The sequence below is a fragment of the Ceratotherium simum genome, chromosome 3 (assembly GCF_057802395.1).
Source record: "Ceratotherium simum simum isolate JZ-2026a chromosome 3, ASM5780239v1, whole genome shotgun sequence".
NCBI classification, from domain to species: Eukaryota; Metazoa; Chordata; class Mammalia; order Perissodactyla; family Rhinocerotidae; genus Ceratotherium; species Ceratotherium simum.
Window position 1 is genome coordinate 76,942,428 of NC_141902.1, and position 23,962 is coordinate 76,966,389.

At 38.3% G+C, this 23,962-nt stretch overlaps 1 protein-coding gene across 4 annotated transcripts in view; it reads right to left on the reverse strand.

Annotated features, from left to right (window-relative positions):
- The window catches only part of LOC101408132 (neuronal acetylcholine receptor subunit alpha-7), a 115,711-nt gene that overhangs the window by 19,140 nt on the left and 72,609 nt on the right, over window positions 1-23,962 (reverse strand). The window lies entirely within an intron of this gene.

The following is a 23,962-nucleotide window of genomic DNA, read 5'->3' on the forward strand; positions in this document are numbered from 1 at the left end:
GAACAGGTAAAAGAGAAAAGAATTAAAAAGAGTGAGGACAGTCTAAGGGACCTCTGGGACAACATCAAGCGCACTAACATCCGTGTTATAGGTGTCCCGGAAGGAGAAGAGCGAGACAAGGGGGCAGAGAATCTATTTCAAGAAATAATAGATGAAAACTTCCTAACCTAAGGAAGGAAACAGACATCCAGGTACAGGAGGCACAGAGAGCCCCAAACAAGATAAACCCAAAGAGGCCCACACCAAGACACATCATAATCAAAATGTCCAGAATTAAAGATAAAGAGAGAATCCTAAAAGCTGCAAGAGAATGTCAAGTTACATACAAAGGAAACCCCATAAGGCTATCAGCTGACTTCTCAGCAGAAACCTTACAGGCTAGAAGAGAATGGCACGATATATTTAAAGTGCTAAAAGGAAAAAACTTACAGCCAAGAATACTCTACCCGGCAAGGTTATCGTTCAAAATGGAAGGAGAGATCAAAATTTTCCCAGATAAGCAAAAATTAAAGGAGTTTGTCACCAAGAAACCAGTGTTACAAGAAATGTTAAAGGGACTGATTTAAGGGGAAAAGAGAAGACCAGAAATAGGAAAAATTATCTATTTCCACGATTAGAACGTAATGGATACAAATGCACAAAAAAGAGGTTAGATATGATATCAAAAACATAAAAGGAGGGAGGAGGGTAGTTAAAGAGTACAGCTTTCAGACAGAGGTCAAACTAAAGTGACCATCAATTCTGTATAGAAGAAGTAAGGAACAGAGAAGGACTACTTAAACACTGAGGAAAAAAAAATAAAAAGTTAAAAATGGCAGTAAGTACATACTTATCAATAGCTACTTTAAACGTCAATGGACTAAATGCCCCAATTAAAAGGCATAGGGTGGCTGACTGGATAAAAAAACAAGACCCATATATATGCTGCATACAAGAGACACACTTCAGACCTAAAGACACTCACAAACTGAAAGTGAAGGGATGGAAAAAGATACTCCACGCAAATGGCAATGAAAAGAAAGCTGGGGTAGCAGTACTCATATCAGACAAAATAGACTTTAAAACAAAAACTGTAAAAGAAAACAAAGAAGGGCAATACATAAAGATCAAGGGAACAATCCAACAAGAGGATATAACACTTGTAAATATCTACGCACTCCAATGTAGGTGCACCTAAATATATAAAGCAATTATTAACAGACATAAAAACAGAAATAGACAGTAACACAATAATAGTAGGGGACTTTAACACTCCACTTACACCAACAGATAGATCATCCAAACAGAAGATCAATAAGGAAACATTGGCCTTAAACGACACCTTAGAACAGATGGACCTAGTAGATATATACAGAGCATTCCATCCAAAAACCGAAGAATACACGTTCTTTTCAAATGCACATGGAACATTCTCCAAGATTGATCACATATTAGGCCACAAAACAAGTCTCCATAAATTTAAGAAGATTGAAATAATACCAAGCATCTTTTCTGACCACAACGGTATGAAACTAGAAATCAACTATAGGAAGAAAATCAGAAAAGCCACAAATACATGGAGATTAAACAAAATGCTACTGAACAACGACTGGGTCAACGAAGAAATCAAAGAAGAAATCAAAAAATACCTGGAGACAAATGAAAATGAAAATACGACATGCCAGAATTTATGGGATACAGCAAAAGCGGTTCTAAGAGGGAAGTTTATAGCGATACAGGCCTATCTCAACAAACAAGAAAAATCTCAAATAAACAATCTAAAAATGCACCAAAAGGAACTGGAAAAAGAAGAACAAACAAAGCCCAAAATCAGTAGAAGAAGGAAATAATAAAAATCAGAGCAGAAATAAATGAAATAGAGACCAAAAACAATAGAAAAATTAATAAAACCAAGAGCTGGTTCTTTGAAAAGATCAACAAAATAGACAAACCTTTAGCTAGACTCACCAAGAAAAAAGAGAGAAGGCACAAATAAGTAAAATCAGAAATGAAAGAGGAGAGGTTACAACAGACACCTCAGAAATACAAAAGATTATAAGAGAATACTATGAAAAACTATATGCCAACCAATTCGACAATCTGGAAGAAATGGATAAATTCTTAGAATCATACAACCTTCCAAAACTGGATCAAGAAGAAGTGGAGAATTTGAATAGACCAATCACCAGTAAGGAGATCGAAACAGTAATCAAAAACCTCCCCAAAAATAAAAGTCCAGGACCAGACGGCTTCCTGGTGAATTCTACCAAACATTCAAAGAAGACTTAATACCTATCCTTCTCAAACTCTTCCAAAAATTGAGGAGGGGGAAGCTCCTAACTCATTCTACGAAGCTGACATTACCCTGATACCAAAACCAGACAAGGACAACACAAAAAAAGAAAATTACAGGCCAATATCACTGATGAACATCGATGCGAAAATCCTCAACAAAATACTAGCAAATCGCATACAACAATACGTTAAAAAGATTATACACCATGATCAAGTGGGATTTATTCCAGGGATGCAGGGATGGTTTAACATTCGCAAATCAATCAACGTAATACACCACATTAAAAAAATGATGAACAAAAATCACATGATCATCTCAATAGATGCAGAGAAAGCATTTGACAAGATCCAGCATCCATTTATGATAAAAACTCTGAATAAAATGGGTATAGAAGGAAAGTACCTCAACATAATAAAGACCATATATGAGAAACCCACAGCTAATATCATCCTCAATGGTGAAAAACTGAAAGCTATCCCTCTAAGAACAGGAACCAGACAAGGATGCCCACTGTCACCACTCCTATTTAACATAGTATTGGAAGTCCTAGCCAGAGCAATCAGGCAAGAGAAAGAAATAAAAGGGATCCAAATTGGAAAGGAAGAAGTGAAACTGTCACTATTTGCAGATGACATGATTTTATATATAGAAAACCCTAAAGAATCCACCGGAAAACTTTTTAGAAGTAATAAACGAATATGGTAAAGTTGCAGGATACAAAATCAACATACAAAAATCAGTTGCATTTCTGTACACTAACAACGAAGTAGCAGAAAGAGAAATTAAGAATACCATCCCATTTACAATTGCAACAAAAAGAATAAAATACCTAGGAATAAATTTAACCAAAGAGGTGAAAGATCTGTACACCGAAAACTATAAAACATTTCTGAAAGAAATTGAAGAAGACACAAAGAAATGGAAAGATATTCCGTGCTCTTGGATTGGAAGAATTAACATAGTTAAGATGTCCATACTTCCTAAAGCCATCTATAGATTCAATGCAATCCCTATCAAAGTTCCAACAACATTTTTCACAGAAATAGAACAAAGAATCCTAAAATTCATATGGAACAACAAAAGACCCGAATAGCTAAAGGAATCCTGAGAAAAAGAACAAAGCTGGAGGTATCACACTCCCTGATATCAAAATATACTACAAAGCTATAGTAACCAAAACAGCATGGTACTGGCACAAAAACAGACACACAGATCAATGGAATAGAATCGAAAGCCCAGAAATAAACCCACACATCTATGGACAGCTAATCTTTGACAAAGGAGCCAAGAACATACAATGGGGAAAAGAAAGTCTCTTCAACAAATGGTGTTGGGAAAACTGGATAGCCATATGCAAAAAAATGAAAGTAGATCCTTACCTTACACCATACACAAAAATTAACTCCAAATGGATTAAAGACTTGAATGTAAGACCTGAAACTGTGAAAGTTCTAGAAGAAAACATAGGCAGTACGCTCTTCCACATCGGTCTTAGCAACATCTTTTCAAACACCACATCTGACCGGGCAAGAGAAACAATAGAAAAAATAAACAAATGGGACTACATCAAACTAAAAAGCTTCTGCACAGCAAAGGAAACCATCAACAAAACGAAAAGACAACCTAACATTTGGGAGAAGATATTTGCAAACCATACATCTGATAAGGGCTTAATCTCCAAAATATACAAAGAACTCATGCATCTCAACAACAACAAAACTACCAACCCAATTAAAAAATGGGCAAAAGACCTGAACAGACATTTCTCCAAAGAAGATATACAGATGGCCAACAGACACATGAAAAGATGTTCAAAATCACTAACTATCAGGGAAATGCAAATCAAAACTACAATGAGATATCACCTCACGCCTGTCAGAATGGCTATAATTAACAAGACAGGAAACAACATGTGTTGGAGAGGATGTGGAGAGAAGGGAACTCTCATACACTGCTGGTGGGAGTGCAAACTGGTGCAGCCACTATGGAAAACAGGATGGAGAGTCCTCAAAAAATCAAGGATAGAACTACCATATGATCCAGCTATTCCACTGTTGGGTATTTATCCAAAGAACTTGAAAACACCAATTTGCAAAGGTACATGCACCCCTGTGTTCATTGCAGCCTTATTCACAATAGCCAAGACTTGGAAGCAACCTAAGTGCCCATCAAGGGACGAATGGATAAAGAAGCTGTGGTATATATACACAATGGAATACTACTCAGCCATAAGAAACGACGAAATCCAGCCATTTGTGACAACATGGATGGACATTGAGGGTATAATGCAAAGTGAAATAAGTCAGAGGAGAAGGCCAAATACCGTTTGATTTCCTTGATTAAGTGGTAGGTAATAACAACAATAAACAAACACATAGGGACAGAGATTTGATTGGTGGTTACCAGAGGGGAAGGGGGGAGGGTGGAGGGTGAAAGGGATAATTCGGTACATGTGTGTGGTGATGGGTTGTAATTAGTATTTTGGTGGTGAACATGATGTAGTCCATGCAGAAATAGAAGTACAATGATGTACACCTGAAATTTTTGCAATGTTATAAACCAATGTTACTGCAATAAAAAAAAAAAAAAAAAAAAAAAAAAAAACTCTAGGCCCAGCCTCTGGAATGGGCCCAAGGCTTGGGCGGTGCTTAACAAACACATCCTGAATGACTGAAGATGCAGGGGCAGGAGGGAGTGGATACCAGCAGAGCCCCAGAGGGGTACTAGGCTCCTGATCAGCAATGATGGGGAGGAGGACAGGTAAAGATGTAAGTGAGCATAAGTGAGGCCATCTTGTTACACTGAATGGCCCCAGCCCCTCCTCTGTGTGACTACTTGCTGCTCTGCACGTACTCCAAAAAATTCACATGTTCTCCTGATTTATGGCCTCCACTTATGTATGTACTCCCCAACAGCCTGATAAATCAAAAACTTTGTTCTATGAGTTTCTGTACAGGAACAGGCTGACCACAGGCAGGAAACATCCCTACAAGGTATCCATCACAGCTGACAGAAGAATGGAACAATGTGATGCATGGAGCCCACCATGCCTGGAGACCAACATCCCTGGACCCCCTCCTTACTGCTCATTTTCCCTACATAACTGCCTCAAGATTCTGTAATCATTGAGACATTAGTCACTTGTCTTCCAATTTGCCGGCTAATCTAATTAAACTCCGTTTCTCCATCTCTAACTCGTTGTGACTAATTGGCTCAGATTGCAGCGAGCAGAGTGAGCCCATTGCTCAGTATCAAAGACAGCAGAATTAGGTACGAGTTTTAGATGAATGTACCCCACCCCACTTCCCTGCCCAAGTTCAGAACGTCCTGCAGCCAGAAGTGACCAATCTGAATAAAGGGGGAGGACACAAAACAGGAAGAAAAACCAATAATTAAGAGCAACAGCCCTTATTACCCATGTCCTTTATTTTCTGTATTCTGATGCTTTGACATCTGGGGCCTTTGCTGACCTGCAGGGACTGTCCCCTCCCCCGCCCAGGTTAGCCAATTCTTAGAGATAGTAAACAACTCGCTCAGGAGCATACCTCTCAAATACAAACCAACCCATCCAGAGCCCACACCCCAACCACACAACCACCTCTTCTACAGGGCTCTCGCAGTCTGGGCCACTATCCACCTGCCCTAATCACCCCCCCAGAGCCAGGTATAGGCAACTAGGGACAGCCCCTATAACCAGAGCCCGCTGACATTATTCCAACTAGCCAATCCTAACCCTGCTTACCTGGCCTCACCTGTTCCTTCATGTGGAACCACAGTAAAGGCTCTTGCCCACATTTCCTCCTCACTCCCCCTGCCTCCTGACGGACCCTGGTGCTTCGCTTTGTGGCCTGCCTGGCGAGCTGTGCCTTCTGTTTGTAGGAAACTGTGAGTAAAATCTTCTTCATTCATGACAGTCATTTCCGTGTCTGCATGTCGTACCACAACTGATTAAAACAAGTCCTGGGTGTCCTTAAAACACAGCTCTACACGTAAATAAAAAATACACTGCCTCAAGAAAACCTGTAGGCAGCCAGTCAAGGTGGCAGCACCACAGACTCAAATTCTCCTCATTTCAGACACTGGGGGCCCTCTGATCAGGGCTGCCCACCTCTCCAGAGCCTCAGGCAGCCTCTTCTATTCCTGAGGTCCTCTGAACGGGAAACAGAATCACGAGATATTTGAGGACAGCCTTCAGCATGGAGACACAATCAAGGATAGACACAAAAAAAGATCCAAGAGGAAACAATCAATGAAAGGAATGAAAAGTTACTGCTTAAAAAAGTAGTTTTCTCACAAAAATTCAAAAGAATATTTCATTTAGAAAAACAAAGAGCAATATGGAAGTTAAAAATATGATTCATGAAATAAATTTTTATAAATGGGTGGGAGATGTGATAAGAATCACAGAGATGAAATGGAGCACACAAATTATGAATGCCTCAGAGTCAAGGCCAGAGACAGAGGCTCCAGAGACAATGGGAAGGAGGGAGGGAATTACTGAAACCACACAGAGAAATTGTAGAGCTGAAAAAAACCACTCAAGCATGAAGGCAAAGAAAGGCATTTTTCAAGAACATTAGGGCCTCAGAGAACTTGTTTCCCATGCATATTTTCTTGGCCATGGACTTGAGGATCAGCTCCAGAAAAATGAGAGTGAATACTGAGAAAGAAGAAATAAACTTTTAGACTAAACCTAGAGATCGAGAAAACGGATTTCCATGATGAGCTGTGCAGTGGGCCTAAAAAGAGGGGGTCCAAATGACAGCAAGATATGAGGCATCTCTGAGAAGAGGGGAGTGGATTCAGAGCAATGGAGAGAAGAAATAACAAGCTGGAAAACACGATGAATTTGACTAAAGGCACGTTGTTTTTAAAAATCTTGTAATAAGTAAGAAAAAAGGCAACCATGATCTCCAGGAAAAAACTGTATAAGAAAGTCATGGTTTAAATATGAAACAAAAATGTGAAGAAGCTTACATGAAGAAGGAAAGGAGGAGACTAAATTGTCATACAAGGAAAATCCTTTGGGATGAAGAAGGACATATCCACCCCTTTTACTTCCAAACACCCGCAGGGAGAGAGAGGGTCGGAGGAAGGCTCAAGATGTAAATATCCATCACTTGACTGCAGTCTGTACCCAAGTGTCTTCATGAGTCACATAAACAGTGACTGGAAACCAAACAGCTGAAAATGTGGACCTTCACAAACTCGCTTTGGATAATATCGTGATTTTCAAACCAGCTTCTCTGGAACCCTGAGGTTCTTTGGAGGTACTTCAGGGTTTCTCTAAATGTTTGATCCCAATATTTTCTTTTCCTTGTATTTTAAAAATTCATAAAAGTCCAAACACATTCAAACAATGGTGTACAAATTTGTAACTCTTCAGAGACTCCCAATGTATCAAATCATGTGGTCCATTTAACTCCTTAAGCTAAAACTTCTCTTGCCAGGAATGTGCATGTATTTGAACCTCATGTCAGTGAGTGACCCAATGCAGCTTTGCATTGCTCTTTTTAAAAACTCACAATTGTGCCTGTAATTTCAGCACAGAACCTGCAGCGGACTCGGCACATGTTCCCACCACTGTAGCAGCGACAACAGAAGGTGTGATGCTAGGCATGGCACAGGATAAGCATAGTTTGCGTACATTAAGTTTGGATTTCTTCTTTTCTGATTTTTATATTTATAATAAAGACTATGAGCATCTGTTAGATCAGTGACTCAATTCTGGAAAAGAAAAAAATCAAGTCCTCCAAGCTCTTCCTCCATGCATTTGGATCAATTTAATTGAAAAGACTCTTGAGATCACAAGGCAAATGGGTAAAAACAAGATAAAAATCTGTTACCATTAACAACAGCTTACCTGTGGGACCCAGTGATTTCTGAATATGGTTCAACCAAAACAGAATATTGAGGTAAATGGAACTGTAACACTGTCATCATTATCAAAAATCAACCCTTAGTAGTCATTATGGAAGTTTTAAGGTTCTTTCCCACTGGTAAATTAATTTTATACGTAAATCATACCAAAGTAAACTCTTGTAATAAATGTGTACTAATACCACTTGATCTGTTTTGACCATTAGGGTTGGAGATAAGGTTTGTTTGAAAAAGGGCCCTGTTGCTAAAAACTGAGTCTGAAAATAGGCAGGGGATGAAGTTCCTGTGAAAATGAGTGACCAATACCACTGCAAGGACCTGAGGGGCGACGTATCAGCACTGTTGGCCACATGGCCTGGGACTGTGCACACACGATGATGTCCAATAGGTGCCCGCTGATAGTGACCATGAGGCCCCGTGATGATGCAGCCCTGCAGCCAACAGATACTGATAACCACGGAAGCTGGGTGGGTCCACAGGACTCAGATCACTGCTCTTTCTGCTCTAGTGTGCCTTTGAAACTTTCTGTATTAAACACTTAGAAAACGGTCTAATATATACATTTTTTCTTGACTACTGGAAGATATCCTCAGTGCCTCAGTGCCTTTGAAACTTTCTGTATTAAACACTTAGAAAACGGTCTAATATATACATTTTTTCTTGACTACTGGAAGATATCCTCAGAGTTTTTGATGATACAAGCACCTGGCCGTTTTACTCCCTTTGAGAGCTCCTCTCTCTGGCTGCTTCAGTCCTCTTCCAGCCAGCGATGGACAGATGAGCTTGGACTTGGTGTGAGGAGAGCTCTGCACTCACCCCCAACATAGATGGGTGAGAAGGGCACCAGGGCCTTGGCCACTGAAAAGTGATCATGGAGAGGAAAGATATTTAACTCAAATATTCAGGGTGTAGGCTCTATGTCCTTAGTGGGGTGGTCAGGAGGAGAGGGCATCTGGACAGGCTTTAAAGATGGGCAGAACTCTTGAAGGTGCAAAGGAACGTGGGCATGTCCCAGCAGAGGGCATGGTCTGATCAGACACCTGAGGGTAAACTAGAATGAGGGAGGCTTCATGAAAGGTGTGGTTTGCCTGGACCACAGGGTGAGTGAAGTGTTGCCCCAAGCAGTAAGGCTAGAATGGGGGCTTGGGAGCAAACCAAGGGTGGTGGTGCTAGCAGGACCCTGGGTCCAATCCTTATGGGATAACAAGCTGTGCTTCCAGAAGTGAGTGGTAGCACAGGCAGGCAGAGCCCACAGGGCACAGGGGAACCCTGGGGGTCTTGGCTTAGATTTCTCCCTATTCCCATCCCTTAGGGTCTCACGCAGTGCCTGGTCCCACCCCTGGGAACAGAGCCCTCTGATCCAAGCCTCAGTACAGCCTCCTGCTCAGCTGGCCCTGCAGCACTAACCCCCATCGCCAAGAATGGAGGGGCTCCACCCTAAGCAGGGAAGAGAAAGTGACTGTGCCACCCACACAGACGGAGTCATCTGGCCCCCGAGTTCAGCTGTCAGTGCCCTGAGGAAGAACAGGGCAGCCAGCCATTGACGAAGGCCAGAAATACCAAGCCCAACAGGACATGTGCTCACCAAATGAGACTCTGTGTCCAGGTAATGCTGAAGAATTAGAAAAAAAATCCAGGTACACTGTGCTACTGAAGAGAGGACACTATGTGTAGGCTCATAAGGACTCTAATTAATAAGGTCTCATCTACAGTCAGTCCCATTCCGTCTGAGCTCACAGTGTCCTTGAAACAGAGAGAGAGGGAAGAGCAGAAGAGATGAAAATGATCTTCCTTGTTCTCACCACACACACACACAAAATAATGATTACGTGTCATGATAGAGGTGTTAGCTAATGCTATGGTGGTAATCATATTGCAATATATATGTGTATCAAATCAACACGGTGTACACCATAAACTTACACAATGTTATATGTCAATTATATTTCAATAAAAATAATAAAATAAAAATATTAGAAGGAAAAAAAGTAAATGAGTGGGAAAGAGGAAGCCCACCTATATCAAAAGACAGTGGATCTAAGATGTCATTTATTTTAAATCTCCTAAGAAAGAAAAAAAAAATCTGCCAATCACATCTTAAGATACTGTTGATATAAGATATGCCTTGATTTCAGTGGGAAAAAAGTATGTGTAGAATAGGTGAATTTTGTTTCAAAAGAGAGTAGTAAGTCCTCTTTCTGGATATTTTGATGTAGCTCTGTATTTTGTTCTAAAATGTTAAGAGTCTGCAACCAGCAATGTGGCCTGTCACAATCCATGCCCAAAACGTTTTGAGCAGAACTTAAATTTCATGGTCATTTCTACCTGTCAGAGATCCTAGGAAGCAGATATCTGGATCAGCAGGAGGCTTCCAGAGGAATCCACTCAAGATCCTTTCTTTATCCACCAATTTATATGTTTTAATTGCATATTACATGAATATTACTATAACAATTGTATGTAATATTGGATGGATTACAACAATGTTATAAATAACACAGGATAATGTTATCACGGCATGTATCAAGTTTCTGGGCTCCCTATGGTGCTCCTTGAGCTACATGACTATCCCTGACCCAGCACAACATCATCCTAATCACTACAACATAACGGAAATGTTGGTAGTTGGCAGGGCAAGTACTCCCACTTTGCTCTTTGGTTTAAGCATTGTCTTAGCTATCCTTGACCCTTTACTCATCATTGTAAATTTCAAGATCCACTTGTCCAGTCCCACAAAGAACCTGTTGAGACTTTAGTTGGAATCACATTAAATTTACAGAGTAGTTTGGGAAAATTTGACATCTTTACAGTATCCAGTTTTCCCAGAAATAAATATGATACAACTCATCATTTATTTTGGTCTTTCTTAGATTTATCTGTTGATACTTTTTAACACCTTCAGATATAGGAAATAAAATTTGTTAAATTACATTTACTGATTGTCTTGCAAGAGTAAATAAATACATTTGATATTTTCATACTTGTCTTCTATCTAACATATTTTGTCCAGATAGTATCTAATGGTTTTTTTAATGTAAAAAACTCATATAGTCTATGAAAGATGGTAATTTAGTTTATTCCTTTCTAATCCTTAATATTTTATTCCTTTAATTTTCTTACAAATTTATACCATTAAGATATTTTAAACAGTGATGACAATGAGTATCCTTATTTTGTTCCACATATAGAAACTTCTAATGATTCAGTATTAAATCAGCTTTTGGAAAAGACCTTATGTCAGGTTAGATAAGTTTTCTTCTACATCACAAATTGGTATTAAATGCTATCAACTAATTTTTCTCCAACTACCAAGATGATCATATGATTTTTCTCCTTCATTCTGTTAATAGGATGAATTATATAAATGGGTTTTTCTAAAGGTAAACGAAACTTATATTTGTTAGGATTTATTTTTTAATTTTGCTAGATTTAGTGTGTTAATATTTTAGTTAAAATTTATACGTGCATGTTCATACGTGATGTTGTATGCTAGGTGCAACTTGCCTGTAAAACTCATCTTTTCAAATTTCTTTTTTAAAACACCTGATCAAGAGGATGAAAAAGTAAGCTTCAGACTAGGAGAAAATATTTGAAAAAGATATATCTGATAAAGACTGTCCTCCAAAATATACAAAGAACTCAGAAAACCCAACAATAAGAAAACAAACCATCCAATTAAAAAATCTACTAAAGGCCTTAACAGACACCTCACCACAGAAGATATACAGATGGCAAACAATCATATGATAAGGTGCTCCACAAAATGTGTCATTAGGGAAATGCAAATTAAAACCAGGAGATACAACTACACACCTATCAGAACGGCCAAAATCCAGAACATTGACGAAACCAAATGCTGGCACGGATGTGGAGTAATGGAACCCTCATTCATCGATGGTGGGAACACAAAATTGTGCAGCTACTTTGGAAGACAGTTTGGTGGTTTCTTACAAAACTAAACATACTTTTACCATATGATCCAGCAGCCTGCTCCTTGCTCTTTACCCAAAGGAGTTGAAAACTTATATCCATGCAAAACTCTGCACATGGATGTTTATAGCAGCTTTATTAATAATTGCCAAAACTTGGAAGCCACCAAGATGTGCTTCAGTAGGTGAATGGATAAAATGTTGTACATGCAGACAATGAAATGTTATTCAGTCCTAAAAAACAAAAAGAGCTATTAAGCCATGAAAAGACATGAAGGAACTTTAAATGCATATTACTAAGTGAAAGAAGCTAGTCTCAAAGGGCTACATACTGTATGATTCCAACCAAAGGACCTTCTGGAAAAGGCAAAACTATGGAGACAGTAAAAAGATCAGTGGCTGCCAGGAGTTGAGGGGAGGAAGAAATGAACAGGTGGAGCACAGAGGACTTTTAGGGCAGTGAAACTATTCTGTATGATACTACAATGGTGGATACATGACATTATACATTTGTTCAAATCCACAGAATGTACAACACCAAGAGTGAACCCTAAGGTAAACTATGGACTTTAGGTGATAATGATGTGTCACAGTAGGTTCATCAATTGTAGCAAAGGTACAACTCTAATGGAGAATGTTGTTAATGGGGAGGATTTACATGTGTGGGAACAGGGCATATATGGGAAATCTCTGTACCTTCCACTCAATTATGATGTGAACCTAAAACTGCTCTAAAAAATAAAGTCTATTTTTAAAAATATATATGTTGATACAATTTTCTTGTCCATTTTTATATTTTGTCTATAACCAGCTTATATTTTCCTAGAAAAAATAAATTCTGGCTAAATTTCCAAATTTATTCTATTTTTAATATTCTATTTTTAAAATGCCTGTCTGTGGTTATAAATCCTTTTTATACGTAATAAATGTTTGTATCTTCTTTATTTTCTTGACGATTATTCTGAGGTGTGTTCATTTTTTTAATTCTTTTTAAAACAAACTTCTTCCTTCTTGATTTCTATTTTATTTTTCTTATTTAGTGAGTTTCTACTCTTATCTTTATTCTTCCTTCCTTCTAGCTTAATGTTATTTTTTCTAACTTCTTGGGATTGGTAATTAACTCATAAATTTTCCTTTTAAATCTTTTCCAATGTTAGCATTTAAGGCTCTGTATTTCTCCCTTCATACACACACACATGCACTCACACATTCACACACAGGTTTTTTATTCACATTTGGATATTTAGTTCTCCAGATCTTTATGTTTTAGAACAAGGATACACCTATCTATATATCTGTCTGTCTGCCTCTCTATCTATAGTTATCTATATCTACCTATATCTACACCTATATATTGGATAAGCCTTGTTAACTGTAGTTCAAAACTTCTATATCCTTACACTTATTTCCTTCTTGAACTATCAATTACCGGAAGAAGTACATTAAAATCTTCTACTATAATTATGGATTTATCTGCCAATTTTTCTTCATTTGTTTTGAATCTATTTTACTAGGTGCATACATGTGAGATTTGTTATATATGCTTAGAAATTGGTTCCTTTTTATCATTATGACTTGACTTTTAACCGCAATTGTACCTTTTTTGTACAGCGTGTGTTGTGGGGTTTTGTTTTCCTGTTGTAAACATAGCCATTCTCATTTTATCTTGGTTCCTATTTGTCAGGTATATCTTATTCCCTCTTTTTTGTTTTTTTTGGTCTCTTGCATACTTATGCTTTAGTTCCATCTAAAAGGCCGATAGCTGGATTTTTAAAGAAATTGTAGCTGGAAAATCCCTGTCTTTGTAACAGCTGCTTAATCCATTTACTTTTACCTTATCGGCTGCAATGTTTGTTTATTTTTCTATTTAATTTTGTGCTTTAGATTTCTATCTCCTTTGACTGCATTTTTTCCTCCTTTCCTTAGGTTTCTCACATTTTCTTTATTCTTTGTCCACTCACCCCCTACCTGTTTAGAAGATGAACATATTATTCTCATGCTTCTGATGGCTATTCTTACGTTTTTAACATGTATATTTTACTCAAAGCGGACAGCTCTATGCTCTGCCCGAGCGACTTCAGTACAACTGAACGTTTTACCTCCAAGTACTGCCTTTCACATTACTATTTTCCAGCATTTTATTCTCACTTTGTTTTTAATACCCCCAGGTTCATCATCATTATTACATATCTTCAAACTTGTTTATATTTACCTGAATTTTTACCATTTGCTTTGCTCACCATTCCTTCTTATACCTTGTTCCTAAATGTATATTCTGGGAGTTTCTTTAATACTAGTATTTCTGGGAGTTTCTTTCTGGTTGTTTACTTCTGCATGGTAAACTCTTTTAGCCATTGTTTTCATGAAAATGCCTTGATTTTGCCCCTCATGTAAAGAATGGTTTCGCTGGAGACAGATTTCTAAGTTGACAACTATTTTCTTTCAGTACTTAGACAATACTCTTTTCTTTTTTGTGGCTTCTATTGTTGCCTCTGAATGGTCTGCAGTCAGTCTAACTGCCATCCTTTGTTAGTAAGCTATCTTTTTTCTTTCATTGTTTCTAGGAACGTCTTAGCTTGGGCCATTCTGCAGCTTTTAGCACCGTATGCCTAGGGGCTCGTTTATTATTTATTTTTCCTCAGAATTGTTGTATCCCCCAAATCTGAGGATTTATGTTTTTCATCAATATTATTAAATTCTCAGCCATTCTTCTGGAACATGGCTTCTGTAGGAAAAAAAAAGTGTTGTGTTTCAATGGAAAACTGCATCCTCTAGAGCACACTGCTCTGAGTGAGCTACTCTAGGCCTGTTACTATCTTTGAGCTATTCTGCAGCACTTTGTAAGCTGTAGGAAAATGACATATGTATAAATTATGTGTTTCTGGTCGTGATTTAACTGATGGTGATGTGACTTCCTGCACCCTATAGATAAATAAGTTCTGTGTCCACTTAAATTCATGTCAACATTCCTTTACTCCATATAAATTGGTCCTGAGTTGATTTCTCCTTTGAACTGGCTCTAGCATTTGCCTAGTTCCCTCGTGTCATATGAATAAAATAAATTCTTTAACGTGTGCTCATTTTGTATATCTGTACATAAGTCACAGTTTTACCTTTCTTCTGAAAATAATCTCTTAACACTTCTCCCACGGTCTTTCTATTATTTCCTCCTATAATATAGCAAGTGTGTGTGGGAACACCCACCCTACACATACAAGAAACCCATCCTCCACATCTCACAGGGTTAAGTACATGGTCTCTTCAGTGTGGGATTCATGCTTCCATATCTGCTTTCTGCATGACCTCGGATACACTGTGCTTTATTATTATTATTATTTCTATTTTGCCTTATTAGCAAAATAGAAATAATAATAGTATCTTCCTCAAGAGGTTGTTAATATATGTAAAACATCTGTACCAGGACTTGGCACATAGAAGCACCACAAAAGTGTTAGATATTATTGCAACTGGTCACTATTCTTTCATATTTTCCATTTATTTAGCTTCATGATTCATCCAGGAAATTGCCTCTGCCCCTTCAACTGTGTCTTATCTGACACCCAATGTCTCCATTAAATTTTTAATTTTGATGTCTATATTTCTCATGTCTATTAATTTTACTTGTTTTTTTTCCAAAGCTGCTTTTTAAAGGATGTTTTACTCTTTTCTTGTGTTTTCAATTCTTGATTGCATTTAATTATTTTGAAATTATTTATTAGTTTCCATTATCCAAAGTTTAGATCCAAATCTATTTGTTGTGTTTGCTGATATTTGTTCCAAGTGAGCTGTTTCTTTATTCATTTTATAATTTTAACTTTCAACTCATCTTCAGCATGGTTTTTGTTTTTGTGTTTGTTTGCTTTATAATTCAGCTCCATGTTACTTCCTATACTGCTTCAGTCCCCTTAGAGTCTTTGTAACATTTTCCGTAAAATCTAATGAAGGGCGAGACAGAATGAGAGCTTAGGAGAAATACAGGCAACAGAGCTGGCGGGAGAGGAGGGTGAGAAAGCGGAAGGGACAAGGGGGAGAAAAGAGCAGAATCCTGTGGCTTTCTTCTCACAGCTGGACAGCCCTCACTCCTGGACACTTACCATCACTTGTGCTCTCTGTCAGGCTGCAGAAAACTCCTGGATGAAACACTGATTTACCACCAGCGCAGCTTGGGCTAGGCACACTGAAGCTTCCTGACTGGACAGATTGGAATGAATCTTCAATCTTTTAGCCCCAGAAGGGAGTCCCTCGGCCCCTGGCAACGACGTTGAGCTTCCCCTAGCACAGCTGAAAACAGACCAGCTTCTTTTTCCTCTTCCTGCACTGAAAAGTAGATGCTCTTCTAGCCCAATTTCTCACCGAGAGTGCAGCATTTCCACAGCGGCACCTGCTTTCTCAGTTCTGACCCACCTTCTATGGGTCAAGAGGGAGGAAGCAAAGGTTTTACTGCTGCCTTAGAGGGTCATTAGTCTTGTGACCCAGGACAGTTCACTGAAGTCTCCAGAGCTCAGTGTGAGAGAGAGAGCTGAACTGCATCTCCCTGAGTCTGCTCGTGTCCTCAGCACTCCTTCTAACACAGAGTCTTAGGTAGCCTATATAAACTGATATGAAAAGGCCCATGACATAGAAAATTAATTTTCCATTCCAAAACTGTGTAACCTACGACGCCCTTTCTGGCTCTAGATCTATGAAACAAAGAGGAAAAAAAGGAAAGGTAATGACCCCTGCCAGTGGAAGAGAAAGTGTTCTGCCACTGGTGTTATCATGTGTACAAAGACTATAAATCACATGCAGAAAATCACATGTGAGTGAAGGGTGACTAGAAAACACAAAGGCAAAGGTAATGATGTTGCCCTCTGCCCACCTGTGCTCCAGTGATCTCAGACCTGGCACTTAGGTGACCTTGGGAACCTTCTACGTAAGTAGGGGCTCGAAGTCCATGCCTGAGGTTCCCCAGTAAACGGCTGAAAAGTGACCAGACTAATTTTTTTTTAAGGAAGCTCTTCCCTTTAGATTAAAGACAGTAAAGAAATTAATAAACATTAATCTGAATAAATATGAATTCTAAATAAACTAAGCACATGCTTTCATAAACTACCACTTGCTATGAGAGTATAAATAAAATTAAAAAATGATAAAACAAAAAAATTGTTTTTGTCTTTAAGAAGTCAATCTAGGGGCCACCCAGTGGCTCAGCAGTTAAGTGCGCGCGCTCCGCTGCAGTGGCCCGGGGTTTGCAGGTTCGGATCCCAGGTGTGCACAGACGCATCGCTTGTTAAGCCATGCTGTGGCGGCGTCCCATATAAAGTAGAGGAAGATGGGCAAAGATGTTAGCCCAGGGCCAGTCCTCCTCAAGAACAAAGGGGAGGATTGGCATCGGTTGTCAGCTCAGGGCTAGTTCTCCTCACAAAAAAAAAAAAAAAAAAAGAAGTCAATCTAAAGATTTCCTGACCAAAATTATACTAAGTATTTCCACCAAAAAGATGAAGAAGAGAGATTAATAATGAATTATAGAAACTACACTTGGTTTAGGTTAAGTGGAACATATGATCAGGGACCTAATTTTCTTTATGAATAAACCAAGTTGGTATAACATGTTTGGACAGAAATTTCACAAAATGTAACAAGAGCATTTAAGAACCTTAAAAATTCCATGTTTTGTCTGGAAAAGTATCCACAATTAAAACTGGAAAAACATCTACGATTAAAACAATTATAGTCACACATATGTTTATTACTTTCTTTCTTTCTTTCTTTTTTTTTTTTTTTTTTTGCTGAGGAAGATTCACCCTGAGCTAACAGCTGTTGCCAATCGTCCTCTTTTAGCTTGAGGAAGATTCACCCTGAGCTAACATCTGTGACACTCTTCTACTATTTTCTATGTGGGTCACCACCACAGCATGGGTGCCGACAAGTGGTACAGGTCTGTGCCCAGGAACTGAACCCAGGCCACCAATATGGGGTGCACCGAACTTAGCCACTAGGCCATGGGGCTGGCCCCTGTTTATTATCATTTTTGATAGAACAAAAATTAGAGCTCAGACTTTCAGTTATGGAAAGATAAAACAGACATATTTTTACCTATTGGCTACAGACTGAATTGTGGCCCCCTACAATTCATATGTTGAAGTCCTCACCCCCAGTGTGATTATATTTGGGGATAGGCTTAAAGGCTTAAAAAGGTAATTAAGGTTAAATGAAGTCATAAAGACGGGGCCCTACTCTGATAGGACTGGTAGCCCCCAACAGATCTCTCTCTGTCTCTGTCTCTGTCTCTGCCATATAAGGACACAGTGAGAAGGCTGCCACCTACAAGCCAGGAAGAGAGCTCTGATCAGGAACCGAACTGGCTGGCTCCTTGATCTTGGACTTCCAGCCTCCAGAACTGTGAGAACTAAAAGTCCCCATTGTTATGTGTCCATTAAAACCTCTTTAAATGCTTCTTGGGAACAATACAGTATAAAAATAAATAAGAAATAATGGCCAGAGGATTCTGCCCCAAATAAATACCTACTTTGGAGAAAAAATAAAACCAAAAACAACCCACCCAGTGTCTGGTATTTGGTTTTGGTAGCTCAAGTTGACTAATACACTATTCCTTCCATTAACTATGACTAAAACCTCTGAAAATAATACATAAACATAAAGACACTGTGAAAAGTGCAGAGAAGAAAGCAAACAGAATGACATGAGGCCCCTGGGTTTCCATTTGTCTCCTGTATTCCAAACTATATTATGGAGAAGCACCCAAAGGAGTAAACCAAAAAAAAAAAAAAAAAAAAAAAAGTCTTGAGAAAAGCCTGCTCTGTCTAGCCAAATGACCAAGAAAGGGCAGCCAGGTAAACAGAAAACTTTCAGACAACAGCCTTTCCTCAGCTAAACACCAAAGAAAAGAAATCATGTTCCACCACCAACCCCATCAGCAAAGACCAAGAGAGGACTCTAGAGTTCAACCAAAGTATACATACCAAGAAATCATTACCAAAAACAGCAAGAATGACTATATTATTATCAGATAAAGTAGACTTTAGAGCAAAGAAAATTACAGAGGATAGATATGAATTTGCATATTGATAAAGGCTCAATTCACCAAGAAGACACAGCAATCATAATTCTTTCTCAAACAAACAAGCTGCAAAATATGTGAACCAAAAACAGAAGTGAAAAAAAGAAGCAGGGGGCCGGCCCGGTGGCTTAGCAGTTAAGTGCGCGTGCTCCGCTACTGGCGGCCCGGGTTCGGATCCCGGGCGCGCACAGATGCACCGCTTGTCCGGCCATGCTGAGGCAGCTTCCCACATACAGCAACTAGAAGGATGTGTAGCTATGACATACAACTATCTACTGGGGCTTTGGGGAGAAAAAGGGAAAAAAAAAAAAGAGGAGGAGGATTGGCAATAGATATTAGCTCAGGGCTGATCTTCCTCACAAAATAAACAAAAAAAGAAGGAGAAGCAGATAAATCCACAGGTACAGTTGGAGACTTCAACACATCTCTCTCAACAATTGATGACAGAACAACTAGACAGAAAATCAGCAAGGATACAGAAGAACTTAACACACCATCAACCAATAGGACCTAGTGGACAGAACACCCTTCCCCCAACAACAGCAAAAACCATTCTCTTCAAGTCCCCATGGAGCATACACTAAGACAGACAATATCCTGAGCCATAAGACAAATCTCAACAAATTTAAAAGAATTGAAACCACACAGAGCATGATATGTGCCCACAACCGAACCAAATTAGAAACAAATGACAGGAAGATAACACAAAAATCTCCAAACTTGAAATCTAAACACCAAATTTCTAAATAATTTATGAGTCAAAGAGGAAGTCTAGAGGAAACTCAAAACATACACTTAACCAAAAGAAAATAAAAATACAACATATCAAAAGTTGTGAGATGCAGGTAAAATGGTGGTGGGGAAATTCATAGTAGTAAATGATTACATCAGAAAAAGTCTCAAGTCCATAATCTACGCCCACTCAAGAAACTAGAAAAAAAAAGAGACAAATAAACCCAAGTAGAGGGAAGAAAATAATAAAGATGGGAGCAAAAATCAGTGAAAGTGAGGGGAAATCAATAAAACAAAAATCTACTTCTTTGAGAAGATCAATAAAATTGACAAACCAATATCAGGAATGAATCTGAGCATATCACTACAAGCCCTGGAGACATCAGAAGAATGATAACGGAATGCCACAAACAACTCTTCATACATAAATTGGACAATTTGGGTGAAATACACCAATTCCTTGGAAAACACAAACAACTAAAACATAACCAGGAAGAAATAGGTAAGCTGAATAGCCCTAAAACTATTAAAGAAATTGAACTAATAATTTAAAAAAATTCCTGAAAAGAATTCTCTAGATCCTGATTGTTTCACTAGAGAATTCTACCAAACAATGAAAGAAGAATTAACACCAGTTCCATGACTCTTTCCCAGAAAACAAAGGATGAGAGAATGCTATCAACACATTTTAAGAGGCTAATATTATTCCGAAGCCAAACCTACAAAGACAGTACAAAAATAAATAAATAAATAAATAAATAAATAAATAAATAAATAAATAAAACAAAAAGAAAAGAGAAAGCTACAGACTACATTCCCTCATAAATAAACACAAAAATCCTTGACAAAATATTAGCAAATATAATTCAGCAGCATCTATAAAGATTTATACACATGACCAAGTAGGGTTTATTCCATGGGTGCAGGCTGGTTCAGTATTTCAAAATTGATCAATGAATCATCCATATTAAGTGGCTAAAGAAGAAAAAGCACATGATTATATTAACTGACGCAGAAAAAGAGAATGATAATATTCTTTTTTTTTTTTTTTTTTTTTTTTTAAAGATTTTATTTATTTATTTCTCCCCCCAAAGCCCCAGTAGATAGTTGTGTGTCATAGCTGCACATCCTTCTAGTTGCTGCATGTGGGACGCGGCCTCAGCATGGCCAGAGAAGCAGCGCGTCGGCGCGAGCCCGGGATCCGAACCCGGGTCGCCAGCAGTGGAGCGCACTCACTTAACCACCAAGCCACGGGGCCGGCCCGAGAATGATAATATTCAACACTCATCCATAATAAAAACTTTCAGAAAACTGGAATAGAGGGGAGCTTCCTCAGCCTGATAAAGAATGTATACTAAAAAACTACAGCTAACATCATACTTTATGGTAAAAAGACTGAATGCTTTCCCCCTAATATTAGGAACAAGGCAAAGGTATCTATCTGCTTTCAACACTCTATTCAACATAATACTGGAAGTCCTCACCAGGAGAGTAAAGGAAATAAAAGGCACAGAGATCAGAAAGAAAGAAAACTGTCACTATTTGCAGTTGACATAATGATAGAAATCATCTATATTACTACATAGAAAATTCCAAGAAATCTCTAAAAATAAAACACCCAAACAAAAAACCCCACAACAACTTCTAGAATAAATGAGTTCAGTAAAGTCAGAGGATATAAGATCAACATAAAAAAAAATCAATTGTATGTCTATATACCAGCAATCATGGAATCTAAAAATACAATACCATTGGGCCGGCCCCGTGGCTTAGTGGTTAAGTGCGTGCGCTCTGATGCTGGCGGCCCGGGTTCGGATCCCGGGCGTGCCCCAGGGCACCGCTTCTCCGTCCAACGCGAGGCCGAGTCCCACGTACAGCAACTAGAAGGATGTGAACCTACGACATACAACTATCTACTGGGGCTTTGGGGGGAAAAACATGAATAAATAAAATCTTTAAAAATACAATACCATTTACAATCACTAAAAAAAAATATGAAACTTTTAAATATAAATCTAACAAAACATGTACAGGACCTGTATGCTGAAAATTACAAAATGTTGATGAAGGAAATCATAGAAGATTTAAATAAGAGAGACAGACCATGATCATGGATTGGAAGACTCAACATAGTATGTTAATTATCCCCCAAATGTCGCTGTTAATGCCGTCCAATGGATTATGACTCCTAGCGACCCTGTGTTAGCAGAGAGGAACCCTGTCCAGTCTTTTTGTGCCATCCTTTCACCTTCTGGTGCTGTATCAGACAATGCTCCACTGCTATTCATAGGGTTTTCATGACCACTTTTTTTGGCAGTGGGTGGTCAAGTCTTTCCTCATAGTCTATCTTAGTCTAGAAGCTCCACTGAAACCTGTCTACTATGGATAACCCTGCTAGTATTTGAAGTACTGGTCACATAGTTTTCAGCATCACAGCAACTCGCAACCACTACAGTATGACAACTGACAAATGGGTGGTCGTGGTTCCCTGAGCAAGAAACGTACCCAAGCCAAGGCGGTGAGAACGCCTAATCTTAACCATTAAACCACCAGGGCTGGCTTCCCCAAAATGATCTGTAGGTTTAACAAAATACCTATCAAAATTCCAGAAAAATTTTCTGTAGACATAAACAAGGTCATTCTGCAATTTATACAGATAGGCAAAGGAATTAAAATAGCTAAAACAATTTTGAAAAAAAAGAATAAAATGGGAGGAAATACTCTACTCAATGTTAAGCCTTAATATAAAGCTAAAGCAAGCAAGACAGTGCAGTAATGGTAGAGGGAAAAACACAGAGATCAACAGAACAGAACAGAGAACCCAAGAGTAGACCCACACAAATATGGCCAACTGATTTTGACAAAGGTGTGAAGCAATTCAAAGGAGAAATATAGCCTTTTCAACAAATGGTGCTGGAGCAACTGGAAAACCATTGGGAAAAACATGAACCTTGACCCAAGCCTCACATATTATACAATGATTAACAATAATTAACTCAAAGTGAGTCACAGATTTAAACGTAAATCTTAAAACTATAAAACTTACATGCAAACACGAGAAAATCTTTGGGACTTAGGTCTAGGCTAAGAGTTCTTAGACTTGACACCAAAAACACAATCCATCAAAGTAAAATTTGAAAAACTAGACTTCACTAAAAAGAAAAAAAATTGCTCTGTAAAATACTCGTAGGAATATGAAAACAAACCTACAGAAGGTTTGTTTGTACCAAAGATATTTTTAAAACACATATCCAACAAAAGACTCATATTTAGAACATATAAAGAACTCTCAAAACTCAACAGTAAAAAATAAATAAAATAATAAAAAAAGCAACAATCCAACTAGCAAATGGGCAAAAGACATGGACAGATATTTTATTAAAGAGGATATACAGATGGCAAATAAATATACGGAAAGATGTTCAACATCATTAGCCATTAGGAAATGCAAATGAAAACAACAATGAAATATCACACACCTATCAGAATGGCCAAACTGAAAAATAGTGTTAACTTCAAATCCTGGCAAGGATGCAGAGTATCTCACTCATACATTTCTGGGGGGAATATAAACAGTACAGATACTCTGAAAAAGAGTACAGCAATTTCTTACAAAACTAAACATCTACTTATTATACAATCCAGCAACTGCACTCTTGTGTAATTTATACCAGAGAAATGAAAACTTATGTTCACATAAAAACCTGTACATGAATGTTCACAGTAGCTATATTTATAATAGCTAAAATCTGTAAACACTTCAAATGTCCCTCAAAGGATGAAGAGTTTAAACAAATTGTGGTACATTCATACCACTGAGTGCTATTCAGCCACTCTTAAAAGGTTACATAATGTCTGAGTTCATTTATATAAAATTATTGAAATGACATAATTCTAGAGATGGAGACCCTGTTAGTGTTTGCCAGGGGTTAGGGACAAGGAGGATGTAGTTATAAAGGGACAGTAGGAGGGATCTTTGCAGTGATGGAACAGTTCTGTATCTTAATTGTGGGAGGAGTTACACATATCTACACATGATGAAATTGCTTAGAATTATGCACCCTTACACATACACACACAAATGCA